The sequence below is a fragment of the Eumetopias jubatus genome, unplaced genomic scaffold (assembly GCF_037043125.1).
Source record: "Eumetopias jubatus isolate StellerSeaLion01/CBP00866 unplaced genomic scaffold, mEumJub1_p1.0 scaffold_6, whole genome shotgun sequence".
Lineage (NCBI taxonomy): Eukaryota > Metazoa > Chordata > Mammalia > Carnivora > Otariidae > Eumetopias > Eumetopias jubatus.
In genome coordinates this window covers 94,317,944-94,335,505 of record NW_028274812.1, presented here as the reverse complement: position 1 = coordinate 94,335,505, position 17,562 = coordinate 94,317,944, and the positions used below count along the sequence as shown (strand labels likewise).

The 17,562-nt window shown below is 39.7% G+C and overlaps 1 protein-coding gene and 1 pseudogene across 3 annotated transcripts in view; both read left to right on the top strand.

The window, feature by feature from the left end:
- PRIM2 (DNA primase subunit 2) overlaps positions 1-17,562 on the top strand; it is a 318,527-nt gene that overhangs the window by 43,916 nt on the left and 257,049 nt on the right. The window lies entirely within an intron of this gene.
- On the top strand, positions 10,424-12,409 carry LOC114204581 (eukaryotic translation initiation factor 4B pseudogene; annotated as a pseudogene).

Genomic DNA, 17,562 nt, shown 5'->3' with positions numbered 1-17,562 from the left:
TTCCAATGGTCCGATCAGTGCAGAAGGGAAAAAAGTAGTGAAATGAATTGAAGTTCATGCTTTGCAGGTGTTTATATGTCATTTCCTTCTGCTTTAATAGTAAAAGGCTAGTGGGGTTTGTTAAATAGCAAATGAATTAAGACTAAAGGTTGGGCATATATATTCCTAGAGTTTTAACTTTTTACATTTGCCTTTTAGTTGCCCTATTGATACTTCAAGGGTTAAGAGAAATAAGTTTTTTTTTGGCTGGATATATATCATATCACTTCAGAGCTGTAGTTGCTTGCTCCAAATTAGGCTGTTGATGTTGTGTCTGAGAACACTATGAAATGGTAAAAGAGCAGTCTTTGGAATGTAGGCTTGATTTTTTTCTAGTCAATGAACCGACTAATATTTTCGGAGTGCCTATAGATGCAAAACACTAAATTATATTAAAAATATTGCCACTTGATTAAGTCCTTAAACAATTTTGGTACTGTTTGGTTGATTAGTGTACATCACCGCTATTGTTTGGGCTCTCCAAATACAGGTTGTTCAGGAATGCAGTAGGATCTGCATATAAATAGATTGGAATTTGGATTTGGAAAGGACAGCTTGTTTATTCTGTGTCAGTTTTCATTTGGTATGTTGTATATTCTTTAAAATGAATTAGAATTTGAGTGTTCCTTTTTAATATAAGCTTGACATGATTATTTTTCTTTATATTTATCACTCCCTTTGACACACAAGCACATGTGCGTGCACACACAAAAGAAGAGCTGCAGTTTGGGTAGTATTCATAGCAGGATAAAGGTCATGTATTTGAAGTTTTTAGTAGGTTGCTATCTTTAGTCATGAGAAAAGTCTACTTTCAAATTTCACTGCTTCTTTTTGGTAAGAGGATTAGTTCTAGAACAGAGGGGCTATTTCCAAGACCATGTCTTCATCAGAAGCTGGAGTTTAATATATGTTAGAAAAGATACATGCTTCCTCCACCATCTCTTAAGCTCTTGCTATTTATTACATGACTTGTTTATCAAATCCTGTAAATTGGTACCTTTGGTAGCTAATGGGGTGTTTTGGTCAGTTAAGAGTGGAGATACTTTATTTTTTTTATTTTTTATTTTTTTAAATTTTATTATGTTAGTCACCATACATTACATCATTAGTTTTTGATGTAGTGATCCACGATCCATTGTTTTCGTATAACACCCAGTGCTCCATGCAGTATGTGCCCTCCTTAATACCCATCCCTGGGCTAACCAATCCCCCCCCCGCCAAAACCCTGTTTGTCTCTCAGGGTCCATAGTCTCTCATGGTTCATCTCTCCCTCCACTCCTCCCCCTGTCATTTTTCCCTTCCTTCTCCTAATGTCCTCCTTGCTGTTCCTTATGTTCCACAAATAAGTGAAACCATGTGATAATGGACTTTCTCTGCTTGCCTTATTTCACGTAGCATAATCTCCTCCAGTCCCATCCATGTTGATGTAAAAGTTTGATACTCATCCTTTCTGATGGCTGAGTAATATTCCATTGTATATATGGACCACATCTTCTTTATCCGTTCATCTGTTGAAGGGCATCTCGGCTCTTTCCAGTTTGGCTATTGGGGTGCATATGGCCCTTCTTTTCACTACATCTGTGTCTTTGGGGTAAATACCCAGAAGTGCAATTGCTGGGTCATAGGGTAACTATTTTTAAATTTTTTTAAATTTTATTTTATTTGTTTTTTTAAGATTTTTATTTATCAGAGAGAGAGAGAGAGAGACAGAGGCAGGCAGAGGGAGAAGCAGGCTCCTTGCTCAGCAAGGAGCCCGATGTGGGACTCGATCCCAGGACCCTGGGTTCATGACCTGAGCTGAAGGCAGACGCTTAACCGACTTAGCCACCCAGGAGTCCCTCTATTTTTAAATTTTTGAGGAACCTCCACACTGTTTTCCAAAGTGGCTGTACCAGTTTGCATTCCCACCAACAGTGTAAGAGGGTTCCCCTTTCTCCACAACCTCTCCAACATTTGTTGTTTCTTCCCTGTCCATTTTTGGCATTCTAACTGGTGTAAGGTGGTATCTCAATGTGGTTTTGATTTGAAGAGTGGAGATACTTAACAAAAAAAAAAAAGTTAGCATCACTGTGTGTGAGAGAATGTATTGCCTGTAGATAAAAGTAATGGCTTATCTTGTTTTTTTGTGATGGCCCCTTTGCTACTTTATTGTCTTGTGGTCTCTTTTTAACAAAGAAAATTGACAAGTTACTTACCTTTTTATGAGTGCTTTTCTTGAAAACTGTATGATTGAATGTTTAGTGAAATTAACCTTCTGTAGTACTAAATGGCAGCAGAGAGATGCTTGCTTCTTCCTTCCTTCCTTCCTTCTTAAAAAATGCTGTTTGAATATAGTTTGGGTGAGTTGACCTCTGAGGTAGTTGATGAAGAAAGTTGAAATGAAAAATTTTTTTCTCTTCTGAGTATTGTGTTAATTTGCCCCAAATGACATAATTAGCTTAAATGTTGTGAAGTGTTAGGTTTTAGCCAACTAAGCTGAATTTAATTTGTATCTCTTTATTTTTACTGTAGATGGGGTAAAATTTGATAATAAAGATTTAAAGGAATATCTAACTGATAAATTCACCCTATTTCACCTTCTTAAACCTAAGAAGCATAATTTGGCTAAATTATGCAAAATGCTAATTAAAGGGTTTAATTTGCTAATCATCTCAGTTTGATTAGAGGCAGATGCTGATTATCTGCACAAGTCTAAATGGACCTTTCAGAGATGGCTTTCATTATTTAAAATCAACTTGTCAAACTAATTAAGACATAAATTTAAGGAATAACAAATACCAGTAGTTATCTGTAGACTTTCAGTATAATGCAAGGCTGGGTAATTCACAAATGCTGTGCATCAGAGACTTGGTATATACAGTGTCAGTAGGCATTTCAGTATTTTCAAAGTTTAAGAGTTGAACTTTGGCTTTTTTACTGAACTCATTAGATTGTCTGGTCATACCTTTGTTGGTCCTTTGGGTCTCTGCTATTTTTCCTGGCTCTTTTTTCCTTCTTCTAGGAAGGAAAAGGACACTGCAAGGGAGCCAAGACAATCCTGTGCGTGTACATTTAAACCATACATGGAAATAGGCAGGTGTATCATAGATAGGTATGCTAGGTTCCTCAGAGGTGGCCGAAACTTTCTCTTACAAATCTGAGAGATGTGGTAGGAAACTGTTAACAGGCATGGGTCAGTGTTAATGCCAGGATGCGGCGGGTCGGGGGGGGCATCTTAGTTCAATAACTGAGGAAGAATTTGGATCCATGCTCCTAGCCTTTTATTCTTCCTGGCTTGTCTTTTTCTCAGGGTGTGCAAAGATGTAAAACTATCTACAGTTCAGTTAAGTGTCTGTGGCTGATTTAGGGTTAAGAGTGGAGAAACCAAGGCAGACACTCTTCCTAATTTGAGTCAGATACGAAAGGCCCAGTAACAGAAAATGCTTGGGGTTTTTCATTGCAGACTTAGGGTGTTAGGATAGAGGATCTGAGGTATATAATACAATCCTGCTTTGACCTGTACCAAGGTCAAAGGTAGTAGGGCGAGGTAGCATGATGTCTAAGTGGGGATAATCTATATGTCATATGGCCTAGGGGTAGAATGCACAGGTTCTGGTGCCATACTACCTGGAGTTGAATACTGGTGCTGCCACTTAGTAGTTTTTTTTTTTTTTTTTCCCTTCCAATCTGGTTTTCTCATCTGAAAAAATAGAAAATATAATACGGGGCGCCTGGGTGGCTCAGTTGTTAAGCATCTGCCTTCGGTTTGCGTCATGATCCCAGGGTCCTGGGATCGAGCCCCACATCAGGCTCCCTGCTCTGTGGGAGGCCTGCTTCTCCCTCTTCCACTCCCCCTGCTTGTGTTCTCTCTCTTGCTTTCTCTCTCTCTCTGTCAAATAAATAAAATCTTTAAAAAAAAAAAGAAAATATAATAATACTATCTCATAAGGTTAGGCGGCTTCAATAAAGTTTATACATGTTAAGGTATTTAGAACACTGCTTGGCAGATAGTAAGCATATACTAAATTTTAACTATTATTTTTATTTGTTACTTTCTAGCTTCTTTGTGAGATTTGCAAAAGATGGTGTACATAGAGAACATTGGGTTCTTTCCCCTAATGTCCCTTTGAGTCATTTAAAAATGATTGCTACATGCACCAAAACCCATAAAATACCTAGGAATAAACCTAACCAAAGAGATAAAAGATTGGTACTCTGAAAACTATAGAACGCTTATGAAAGAAATTGAGGAAGACACAAAGAAATGGAAAAACGTTCCATGCTCATGGATTGGAAGAACAAATTTTATTAAAATGTCTGTACTACCCAAAGCAATCTACATATTCAGTGCAATCCTTATCAAAATACCACCAGTATTTTTCACAGAGCTGGAACAAACAGTCCTAAAATTTGTATGGAACCAGAAAAGATCCTGAATAGCCAAAGGAAGGTTGAAAAAGAAAACCAAAGCTGGAGGCATCGCAGTTCCGAACTTCAATCTGTATTCCAGGGCTGTAATTATCAAGATAGTATGGTACTAGCACAAAAACAGACACATAGATCAATGGAACAGAACAGAGAACCTGGAAATGGACCCTTAACTATATGGTCAACAATCTTCAACAAAGCAGGAAAGAATATCCAATGGAAAAAAGACAGCCTCTTCAACAAATGGTGCTGGGAAAATTGGACAGCCACATGTAGGACAATAAAACTGGGCCACTTCCTTACACCATACAGAAAATAAATTTAAAATGGATGAAAGACCTAAATGTGAGACAGGAATCCATCAAAATCCTAGAGGAGAACCACAGGCAGCAACCACTTTGACCTCAGCCGTAGCAACCTCTTCCTCGACACGTCTCTGAAGGCAAGGGAAACAAGGGCAAAAACTGAACTATTGGGACCTCATCAAGATAAAAAGATTCTGCACAGCGAAGGAAACAATCAACAAAACCAAAAGGCCACTGATGGAATGGGAGAAGGTACTTACAAATGACATATTGTATTGGAGAAAGGGCTTTCCAAAATGTATAAAGATCTTATTAAACTCAACACCAAAAAATAAATAATCCGGTTAAGAAATGGGCAGAAGACATGAACAGACATTTTTCCACAGAAGATCTACAGATGGCTAACAGATGCATGAAAAGATGCTCAATATCACTTATCATCAGGGAAATACAAATCAAAACCACATCAAGATACCACCTCATACCTGTCAGAATGGCTAAAATTAACAAGTTAGGGAACAACAGTTGTTGGTGAAGATGTGCAGAAAGGGGAACCTTCTTACACTATTGATGGGAATGCAAGCTGGTGCAGCCACTCTGGAAAACAGTATGGAGGTTCCTCAAAAAGTTAAAAATAGAGCTACCCTATAGACCCAGCAGTTGCACTACTAGGTATTCATAAGTGATTCGAAGGGGCACGTGTACCGCAGTGTTGGTAACAGTAGCAATATATCAACAATAGCCAAACTATGGAAAGAGCCCAAATGACCATCTACTGATGAATGGCTAAAGAAGATGTGGTGTATATACACACAATGGAATATTACTCAGCCATCAAAAAGAATGAAATCTTGCCGTCTGCCAACAATGTGGATGGGACTGGAGTGTATTATGCTAAGCAAAAGTAAGTCAGTCAGAGAAAGACAAATACCATATGATTTCACTCATGATGTGGGATTTAAGAAACAAAACAGATGAACATAGGGGAAGGGAAGGAAAAATAAAATAAAATAAAAACAGAGAGGGAGGCAAACCATAAGAGACTCTTGACTATAGAGAACAAACAGAGTTGCTGGAGGGAAGGAGGAGCGGGGGATGGGCATTAAGAAGGGCACTTGTGATGAGCAGTGGATGTTGTATGTCAGTGATGAATCACTAAATTCTACTCCTGAAACTAATATCACACTATGTGTTAACTAATGTGAATTTAAATAAAATCTTGGAAGAAAAAAAATGATTGCTATACGTACATACATAATAAAAAATTATAAGAACCTCAGTTGTGTAAGATAAGCTAATAAAATTTCGAATACTGGAGTTTTATTAAAATGAGTAAGTGCAGATTTTGGTTTGATTCTTTTTATGTAGTGCAAGTGGTTTAGGGGTGTGTAGCGGTAGTTCTAGACTGACAACTGGACAGTCCTTGATCATGCGTTATTTTCTATCTCACAGAAGATTAAAACACCTTATTGTGTAATAGGTTAAAGGGTAATAGAATGCTGTGGGTTTTGTAACTGCTTAGACCAATAGAATTTGGTGGAAGTGACACTGTATCAGTTTCTGGGTGCAGACCTTAAGAAACTGGCAGCTTCCACTTCCTCTGTCAGACATACTTTCTTTGGGAATCCTGAGATGTCACGTAAGAAGTCTGACTAGAGTTGCTGAGATCTGCTTGCTGGAGACGTCTGTTCTGAAGCCTGGCATAAACTAGCAACTGCCATACTGGAGAGGCCATGTCTCAGCACTCCTCGACATTCCCAGTGGAGCCCAGCTGTTTAGCCATCTCTACCATGGTGCCAGACATGTGAGTGAAGCCATCTTGGACTCTTCAGTCTTTTCATCAGCTCAAGACCCCAAGTGACGTCATTTGATGCCACATGGAACAGAGGAATTGTATCCTTTCTGAATTTCTGACCAACAAAATTGGGAGAAAATAAAATGGTTGTTGCTTTAAGCCGCTAAGTTTTAGGGATAATTTATTATGCAGTGATACGTAACTGGAAATGTTAGCTAAGCTAGAGCTTCTGACTTCTTAAATTTGAACAGAAGCCGAAACAGTGTACCCTAAATACTCTAAAACAACTCTACCATGATTTGGAAAGACTATGAAACGTAATGAAAATTATGTAACTCAGAACTATGGTTAATAGTATGGAAAATGAAATTCTGATCATTAGGTAAGTAGATAAGGTAACTCGGAGTTCAGATTACTCAGAAGGGAGAGAAATGGAAACATTCTTGATTAAATGCTTTCCACTTTTCAGAAGTTTGGTGAAGCTGCTTCAACAGAGTTAGCTGACAAGTTTATGGCTTTTTAATTTTGAAGAGAATCTTGCTGCATTTCTGAATCTTGCCAGGAGTCTGAGAATCCTTTGAGGTCTTCTTGATTTTTCAGAGACCTTTTTATGTTTCAGGACCTGGGAAAGAGTGGTAATAAGGTATAAGGTAGTTGATGTTTTTAAATAGTGTTCTTACCCTCTCATGAGTTTACCGAAAATTAGAGTGGTCCAAATTAATGACTTCATTTCAGAGTAGAGATTGTGGATAGTCTTTTTGCTTGCTACACTAAATTCAGCCAAGAGATGGTGAACTAAGAGATATGGTTAGGGCTCTTTGTAGGTGCTATGGGGGATTTAAAGCACTTTCTTAAATAGAAAGGGTTATAAATACGTGAGTAAAAGCAGTCATAAGTTATACAGGCTCCTTGATTTTTGTGTGCTGTTTTGAAACGGTTGCAGATTTCTATTTTCTTTTTAATTTTCAGCATTTAATGGTTTGTATTGGTTCTCAGTATGTGGAGTTTGGGTTATGGATTAAGGGAGAAATTTTAATTCATATGGAAAATCTTGGAAATGATCTCTTACTGAAAAACTGAAAATGGATTAAAATACTTATAAGTCCAGGGAAGCAGGAGAGTAGAGGCCTCATAAAGCCTTTTTGTGTTGGCAGATACATTACTGCTATTATAACACTTTGCTTAAGGAACAGGAGAATCAGGGATAAATGTAGTACACACACACACCTGTTTGAATTTGCTGCTTAGCTTTCTGGATTCCTTAAGCTGTATCACTTTTGGGTTGTAATGATCTTCCTGGAGGCAAGAAACAAAGTGAACAAGATGATTCTCATATATGTGTCCCGAGGCTGCTGTTACTTATTTCTACAAAATAGAAATAATAATTTTGTCTTTTTTCTTTTTTGGTAACTCAAAGTTAACAGTAGCAAGGAAGATACAGATAAGGAACCAAGTGACTGGTATTTTAAGAGATCAGTGTCAGGATCATTACAGAGAACATAATGGCTCTAGAATGTATGAATTCAGTGTTTTCTCTTTTTGCAATTTTGAGCACATCGAATGAAAATGGCCACACTTAGGTTGGGTAGGAGTTTAGCTTTGGAAGGAGAAGCTCTTATACTACAATATGGATAAAATACGTAACTACTGTATTACAAGAATGAGGGCTGTTATGGGGAGGGTCACATGATTATCTGTTCTTCAAGGCAGAAATGAGCTCTTTTTTCCCTATTTCTGATGTTAGAGGAGTAGAAGGAGAGCTGTGATTTGATGGCGTACAGCGGAGTGGCCTCTGTGTAGTGCAGCTAGTGCTGCTTCCCCTCACGTCTGGTGTTGGCAGCGCTTGAGAACCGGATGTCCCTGAATAACACCAGCCCTTCTTGGTGGTATCATGGCTGCTTCCTGTATTTGAATCCATATTTTAAGTGCAGATGAAACACGTGAATGTTTTAGGAATGGAATTAGAGATAGCACTGTAAGTTGAAGTAGGAGTATAAGCAAGGGAAGGAAGCTCTTGATGGACTTTGATGTATGACAAATGGATGAGTAGCCTCTTCCTTGATGGAGGGTAAATGTACAAGATGGTGGGGAACACTTGTCTAAATCCCTGTCAGTGTCAGGAAGTGGCTTGGAGGGACTTGAATCTACCTGCCTCTTCCCTACTAAGGTACCCAAATTAACACACAATTTATAGAAAGTGTGCTTGCTATGCAAATGTGTCTTTAAGCTAAGTCCCTAGCTACCAGAATTCTACTCCCAGGTATATATGACATAGAAAATCTGGAGCTACTGATGTCCTTCATAGTACTTTATACTTAATATTTGATAATGCTTTATGTATATCCAGGATTATGTTCTGCATTATGGAGGATTTATAACATTTGTAGTTTGAGAGAGTAGAAAGAGACTGTTTTCATGAAACAGAGAACAAGGCAAAATAATCACATGCCAGAATATTTGATATAGTCTGTAAGAGTTATGAAAAAGTAAAGAGGATATTGCTACAGACTGGATTAATCTAGGAAGGCATCATTGAGCTGACAGTATTTGAACTGAATCTTAAAAGATAAGGCAGAAAGGGGGTAGCAGAGCTATTCTGGTGGGTGGGATATTGTGCCAACTACACCATCAAATGTTTGACTAATTTTCTGAGGAACTGAAAATGTTGAACTGGGTCAACAGATAGGAAACCTTTGTCAAAGCCATAAAACTGCTTTCTAATATTTTCAGTTGCAAACCTATGTATTTAAACGTCTCTTGGAATAAATCCTCCTCTCTCTTTACCCCAGGCACAAACAATAGCTAGTATTCTCACTGTTTGAATTTCAAATAATGTAATGGAAATGTAAATTTAGTAATAAGACTTGATTTCCCATGGCCTATAAGAGAAAATGATAACAAATCAATTTCTTTTTTTGACTTTATTTTTCTGTGCTCTTGTTTCATTCTCCATTTACTTGGATAAACATAGATGCATCATTGGTCCATATTGACTTTTTATTTTTTTTTTAAGTTTTTTTATTTATTTAAGTAATCTCTACACCAAACATGGAGCTCGAACTCACAACCCCAAGATCAAGAGTCGAATGCTCTTCTGACTGAGCCAGCCAGGCACCCTGAGTCCAAACTGACTCTTTTTTTTTTTTTTTTTAAAGATTTTATTTATTTATTAGAGAGAGAGAATGAGAGATAGAGAGCATGAGAGGGAAGAGGGTCAGAGGGAGAAGGAGACTCCCCGCCGAGCAGGGAGCCCGATGTGGGACTCGATCCCGGGACTCGATCCTGGGACTCCAGGATCATGACCTGAGCCGAAGGCAGTCGCTTAACCAACTGAGCCACCCAGGCGCCCCCAAACTGACTCTTAAGCAAGTTTCAACCTTTCCTCCCCAGCCAAGTAAAGCCATATTTTTGTAATCTGCTGTTAGCTGCTTAACTTGGAAAGCTTCAGTTTACACCATATCTTTCATGAATTAGAGTTTGGCTGCCTCTCTTCCATTCATCTTGAAAAAATGTCCAAAGTGCTATGTAGTTTAAAAATTTAGAACCAAGTAAAGTTGAACAATTTTCTACTGGGCTACATTGTCAAAATGGGAAAGGAAAATTACTTTCTTTTGTTTTTTTTGGAAGACATTTGCCAGTTGGAGCCTCAACAAAGATTGAGTTTGGGAGGCCCTTAATTGTGCATCAAAAGGTTATTGCAGAAGATAACATAAGGGAGATGTCATAAAGAAGAAAATTTGAAGCTCGGTAATAGAAAGCTGTGTGAAGAAATAGGCATTCTGCCAATTAACTGGGTGCTTGAAATAAATAGTTTGGAATTAAAGAAACAGTTGCAAATTTCAAAGACTTGATTAGCTTAGTTCATAGGGAAACGGGAATGGGGAACAAACTTCCGGTTGTAGTAGTTTTAAAGCAGACTTACTATTCATTGCAGTTTTGCTCCAAAATGTTTAGTTTTTATAAAGTTTAATAATGTAAAATCAGAATTGTTAATCTGATATTTTATGTTAAGTCGAAATAAAATTCCAAGTATATTTGGGTGAAATGAATTATGATCATAGGAGTTCAGTCTTGAACTGTTGACTGTCTCAGCCATTAGTAAATATTTCCGAAACTGGGCATAGAGTGATTATGAGTGTGTGTAGGAAGGATATCCAACAAAGTATATAAATGGTATCTGACCCTTGGGTCTTCTTATCTGTTGAGTAATCATGACACAATTATATAAATAACCAATTAATAATAATAAAGCATTTGTGTGTATCAGGGAGATGTACAGGAGAACATTAAATGTTCATCTTTCCATAAATGTCCAGCTCTTTGTATGTTGCATTAGTTTGAGGTGAAGTACATTTCTTTAAGGTTTTATTGCTACACTTCTTTTACCTTTTAGGCATTGTCACACAAACCAAAAAGCAAGAAAGGAGATTGCATTCTTTACTGAAAGGTATTTTTGCTGGATGTAGAATTTTAGGTTGGCAGGTTCTTTCTTTTTTCTTGCAAGATTTTATTTTTAAGTAATCTCTACACCCAATGTGGGGCTCCATCTTACAACTCTGAGATAGAGTCGCATGTTCTACTGACTTAGCCAGACGGCCTTTTTTTATCTTTAAAGATTTTAAGGTAGGTACTTTTAACATGTTTAATATATAGAATTCTTCTGTCTTCTGGCTTCCATTTTTGCTATTGAGAAGTCAGCTGATAGTCTAGCTGTAGCTCCCTTGAGAATAAGATAGTCACCCTCCTATCGTGATAGCCCACACTGAGATACCATGGATCTATATGGGGGCCGGGATCGCTATGAGGACTGAAGCAGCAGAGATTATGACAGAGAGTTTGATTCCAGGATAGGCAGTAGCAGGAGAGCATTTGGTAGTGGGTACTGTACGGACGACGACTACAGAGGAGGCGGGGACTGCTATGAAGATGGATATGACAGATGAGATGATCGGTCATGGAGCTCCAGAGACGATTACTCTCAGGATAATTACAGGCATGATGATAGAGGTCTCCTCCCCTCTCCCCTCCCTCCAAAAAAAAACCAAACTGAATGTAAAGCCTTGGAGTACTCCTAAGGAAGATGATTCCCCTTCTAGCACCTCCCAGTCCACCTGAGCAATCTCTATCTTTGGAGGGGGAAAGCCTGTTGACACAGCTGCTAAAGACTGAGAAGTAGAAGAGTGGCTGCAGGAGGAGCGGGAGAAACTGAAGGGCCAGCTGGGTGAGCCAAAACAGTGGCCTTGGGGGAGACACCCAAGCTGGTGAAGTGAAGAAATTCAGGAACAGAACAGTCCTGGACAGGAAGTGAGCCATCACAGACTGGACCTCAGCCACAGCTGGGAGAAATGCAGGAAAGAGAGAGAGGGAGAAGTCTCTAGAAAATGAAACAATAAGGAGGAAGATGTCCCTCTCCAACTTCTAAGCCTCCCAAACCTCAACAGCCTCTAAAGGTAATGCCAGCCCTTCCACCAAAGGAGAGTGCTTGGGTGACGCAAAGTCCTAACCCTCCTGCTCCATCTCAAAGTTCAGACACAGAGCAGTAATTCCCACAAGCAGTGGGGGGAAAGTAGTTCCGGATCAATATCTGAGGAAGGAACAGCAAGGAAAGATGAAAATAAAGTAGATGGGCTGAGTGTCCCAAAGGGCCAAAGTGGGAGCTCCAGCTGCGGTCCAGGAAATGGAGAGAACAAAGACCACTGGAAGGAGTCAGACAGGAAAGATGGCAAAATGGATCGGGACTGCTGATCTGTACCAGCCAGAGACCTGAAGAAAATCCGTCTTCCAAGTTAAGTTCTGTAAGAGGTATGCTGCTCTTTCGGTTGGGGGTGAAGATGAGAATGAGGGAGAAGATTATACCAAATAGACCTCTGCATTCTGTGCTTTCTCCGGGTCTCTTCACCCTGGAATATTCGAGAGCAAATCAAACCTCTCTCCAGACGAGACGATAAAACTCACCATCTCCTCAAGACCTTTCTTTGAAAAAAAACGAAAACAAAAAAACCCGAATGAAATCTCTTTTGCACACTGCTGCAGCCTTTAAAATATTGAAATAACTGGAGAATCACCAGTGTAGCCAGAGAGAAAGAGACGTACAGCTTTTCGTGGAAAAGTTGTGCATTTTTATGACACATGCAGTTGCCTGTGTGATTAGTGCTGGGGAGGGGGTGGGGAGGCCTCCATTTAGTAAAATGGCAGTGACATGATACAGTGTCTGGAATCCGGTTGGGCAGTAGGGCAGGCTTAAGGAAGAGTGTGAGATTTCTTTTTATTTTTTATTTATTTTTTAAGATTTTATTTATTTGACAGAGAGATAGCCAGAGAGGGAACACAAGCAGGGGGAGTGGGAGAGGGAGAAGCAGGCTTCCCGCGGAGCAGGGAGCCCAATGCGGGACTCGATCCCAGGACCCCGGGACCGTGACCTGAGCCGAAGGCAGACGCTTAATGACGGAGCCACCCAGGCGCCCCAGAGTGTGAGATTTCTACCTCTTAATTCTTATTATCCTGTTGTGACATATATGAATTCTCATACATTATCTGAATAAATTTTCCATCCTTGGAAAGGTAGGTTTAGTCTCTGAAGTTGTTTTTGTCTCCAGGAGGCTGCCTGCCCCTCCTCTTAGTTAATTCTGAGTTCCTGGGACCAGCCTGGGGCAGTTCCTTCATTTTTACCCCTCAGCGGGGTAGTGGGGAGGGACTCTCTCGGCCATTAAGAATAGGACTGCTTGGTGACCAGGATAAGTGGGAGAGTCGTGGTTTGGAAAGAAACTGGGGGGAGGTGGCACATCATTTTGCACGAGTGATGGGGAGCTGGTATGACCAGTGGTGAACACTGGGGCAGAAGGCACTTGGGGGTCGTCCTGTATAAGAAAGGGTTTTGCCCTTTGTTAAACAGCATCCCTTCTGAAAGTTCTGAGATTTTGAACTGTTGAGATCTCGAAGCTTTAAAAATCTTGTCCTGGTCTTATGTTCCCTCGTGCTACTCCTTGCTGTTACCTCCCAAAAAGGCAGTTTCTGTTTAAATTACATACCTGCTCTAGGCATTCTGTATCAGCCCCAGGGAGCAGAAGCAAATGAGGAATCACTGCTTTTCTCCAGGAGATCTTGGCTTTTTCATGTCTTACTCTCACTCCTTTCCTCCATTCCTATTCTACTTCTCTGGCCCCTTTTATACGTCAGAAAACTCTGGAATTAATGGCCTTAGGTAGTGCGTGAGGGTTGATAAATAGGGACAGGTAAATTGTGAGCCGTTCTTACAACCATGTTTGGGGCTTTTGTTTTTGTTATTATGCGTTTCCCTCTCCACTGAAATCCCACACCAGTGTTTGGATTTATAATGTGGCCTCAACCAATGTGTGGGTTTATTTGTTTGTTTGTTTTAACATCCCTTGAGAGAGAACAAATGATAATGGAGAGAACTGTTTAACAAGGTCCTTGTTTTTCTTGCAGCATATTAGCTGGACTTGTGTGCTTTTATGTGCACTTTTGTACAGTCAGCCTAGTAGACAGTATCCTTACGGGTGTTATTGGTACCTGCAGAGAAATGACATCTTAGTCTCTTGTTTACAAGCCCTTCTCCCATCAGTCCTAGGTTAGACCCTGCCTGGCCCTGCAGACATGTTGGTTTATGAGTGCTGTAGCAGTGGGCATAATGAATCATTTACCCAGTGGACATAAAATACCACATGAAGAACTTTAAATAATTGGCTTGGATTGGCCAGTAGCCAGGAAGTGGCTTTCAGAGAGAGATACCCAATGCTGAAAGTTTTTTTTTTAAACTCTTTGCTGTAGAGGATGAAAAGGTAGGGTTTGCCTTCTTCAGGTCTACTCCTTCCAAATATTTGTCTCCAAAAAAATCTGTTTTTTCCCACTCCCCTTTCCTGCTCCCCCCACCCCCCGTTAAAACAGAAATGGCGATTATGTCCTGCTCCTTAATACATGTAAAATTTGTACAAAATATCTTCTATGAAAATGATTTGTAAACTGTAGACTTATTACCTGGCAGTTGTCTTGAGATGTAAAATCCCATCCTTTGAGTTGTGGGTTTTTCTTTTTGTTGTCTCCAAAAAAATCTGATCTTTAAAGTTCAAAAAAAAAACAAAACAAAAAAACCAAACACAAAAGGTAGCCACCTTGCTTGTTGTCTCCTTTTAAGATACTCTGATTCACTTCTGCTTGATTTAAATGTTCTGTTTGTTGAGCAGTGGGATTCTTTTTATTTTCTCAAGTTTCACTAGGCTTCTTGAATCTCTTGATTGGTGCTCTTATCCTTATTCTTTCTTCTCTGTCTGGGATTCCAGTCAAACGTATTTTAGATCTTCTTAGTCGGTCCTTCACATCTCATTCTAATATCTGCATTTTCTTTTTTATTCTTTATCTGTTGAATTATAGATTATTTCTCTTGAACCATTTCCCATTTTATTCTCTATACTGTTTTGTCAGTTCTGCTGCCATTAGGTTTTAAATTTTGGCTATTGTAATTTCTAGAAGTTCTGTTTGGTTCCTTTAAAGATCTGCTATGTTAGGGGTGTCTGGGTGGTGCAGTTGGTTAAATGTCTGATTCTTGGCTTCTGCTCAGGTCATGATCTCGGGGTCATGAGATTGAGCTCCATGTTGGGCTTCCCACTCAGCGGGGAGTCTGCTTGAGATTTTTTCTTCCTCTCCCTCTCCTCCTCCCCTACTCCCTGTGCAATTGCTCACTCTCACTCTCTCAAATAAATCTTAAAAAAAAAAAAAAAAAGATCTGTTAAGTGGATTTTTGTTCTTTGCAGTCAGTTTAAAATCTGTTGTCTTCTATAAAGGTAGGTTGCTTTTTAATCTGTGTCTGATAATTCTAAGATTTAAAATTTGTGTGGTCTGTTTTTTTGTTGTTTGTGCTTGTTTTTCACTCCTGCTGTTTTGTTTCTTTGTGTGCCTGGTTATCTTTAACTGATTATTGCCCTTATATAGTTTTTTTCGGGGGTTCCCAGGATGAGTGTGCTCTCCTCTGAGAGGTACTCTGTTGGCTTCCCCCAGGCTTCTGGGGGTATTACCTGCCAAGGACTGTTTTTTTTTTTTAATTTTTTATTGTTATGTTAATCACCATATATTACATCATTTGTTTTGGTGTAGTGTTCCATGATTCATTGTTTGTTCATAACACCCAGTGCTCCATGCAGAATGTGCCCTCTTTAATACCCATCACCAGGCTAACCCATCCCCCTACCCTCCTCCCACAAGGACTGTTTTTAAACTATATTTAGGATGTGGCTCCCTGGTTCATCAAAATTGTGGATGTGTGCCTGGAGTGGCTAAGCTTCTGAAAGACTTTGTTTTTCCTACTTTTTTGTTTTCCTGACTTGTCCAGTGCCAAAACTGCCTGCTTTTCATTCTCCTGTGGTTGGGGAAGAGATGTAGGGTCAATTCTAGTTCATTGGTTCCTTGAGAATGTCGTCCTTTGGGGTCCCATTTTAATGTAGGGAGGGTCTCCTTTGGGATCCCATGTTTGGCAGGCTCTAATCCTTATCTTTTGTCACTTTGCCCCTTGAGGCTGAGGATCTGAAGTACAAGTGGATGCCATTGGCTGATGCCTTCTGGGCAAAACTGGCTTTGGTTCTCCTGGGCTTAGATTTTCCTCAAAAAAGGGGCAGTTCCTCTTGTCTTGTCAGTTTTTTAGTTCTTGCAAACTAATTTTTATTTTATTTTATTTTTTATTTAGTTTTATTTATTTGAGGGAGACCTTGCATCTGGGCATGTGGGGCGAGGGACCGAGGAAGAGAGAATCTCGAGCAGACTCTGCCCTGAGCACGGAGCCCAACTTGGGGCTTGATTTCACCACCTCGAGATCATGACCTGAGACAAAATCAAGAGTCAGATGCTTAACTGACTGAGCCCTGAGCCACCTAGATGCCCCTTGTAAACTAGTTTTTAAAAAATGGTTTATCCACCATTTTTCATTATTTTCACTGGAAAGTAGATCTGAATAACTTAATTAGAAACTGCCTAATGGCTAGGTCTAGAACCCAAGAGCCTGCATCTATTGCTGTGCTATTGGAGACGCAGCAAACTCTGTGCCCCTACCCCCACAGCGTATTCTTTGCAGCCTCTGTCTAGACAGAATACTGACTAGGAGGGAGGATGGGATCTAATTTTTTTAAAAGGTTAAGGGGTGCCTGGATGGCTCAGTTGGTTGGGCAGCTGCCTTTGACTCAGGTCCTGATCCCAGGGTCCTGGGATCGAGCCCCGTGTCGGGCCCTCTGCTCAGTGAAGCCTGCTTCTCCCTCTCCCTCTGTTGCTCCCCTGCTTGTGTGTGCTCGTGCGTTCTCTCTTTCTCTCTCTGTCAAATAAATAAATAAAACCTTAAAAAAAAGGTAAAATAGCTTCATAACTATTGTCATTTATTTGATGAATTATTGTATGCTCTGATTATAAATTTTTAGTCTTCTGGAGTTTCATTATATTTTTCAGAATATTTTTTCTTCTTTTTCTTTGTTTTTTCAGTTTGAATATTGTCACCCTCCATAGTTTATATATTCCGGTTTGTAAACATTTCACCAGGTATTGTGATGAGAGCTGGGAATATAATAAGTATAGCAAATTTCTTTGTGCTTAGGTTCATATAGCAAAGGAGATACCATATAAATGCTTATAGTATAGTACATAAGTACTATAATACCACATGTTCAAGCACAGAAGACGAAATAGCTATTACTGAGAAAATCTGGGGAGACTTTATAGAGATAATGTGTTAGCTATATAGACATTTCCCAGTAGTAACAGGGTATAGAAGGGCATTTCCGATGTGGGAAATAAGTGTAAAGACACAGAGATAAAAGCCATGGTGTGCTATAGGGAGTGCACGTAGATTGATAGGATTGGAGGATGAAATATATTTGGGGATGAAAATTAAAAGCAGGAAGAGTTCAAGGCCTGGGGGTTGGGGGGGAAGAGACTGATGGATCCAGGGAGCCTGTGTAGTGGGGATGTGGAGTAGGTGAGCAGGGAGGGTGAGGAGGTATGGTTGGGGGGAGTATATGTATG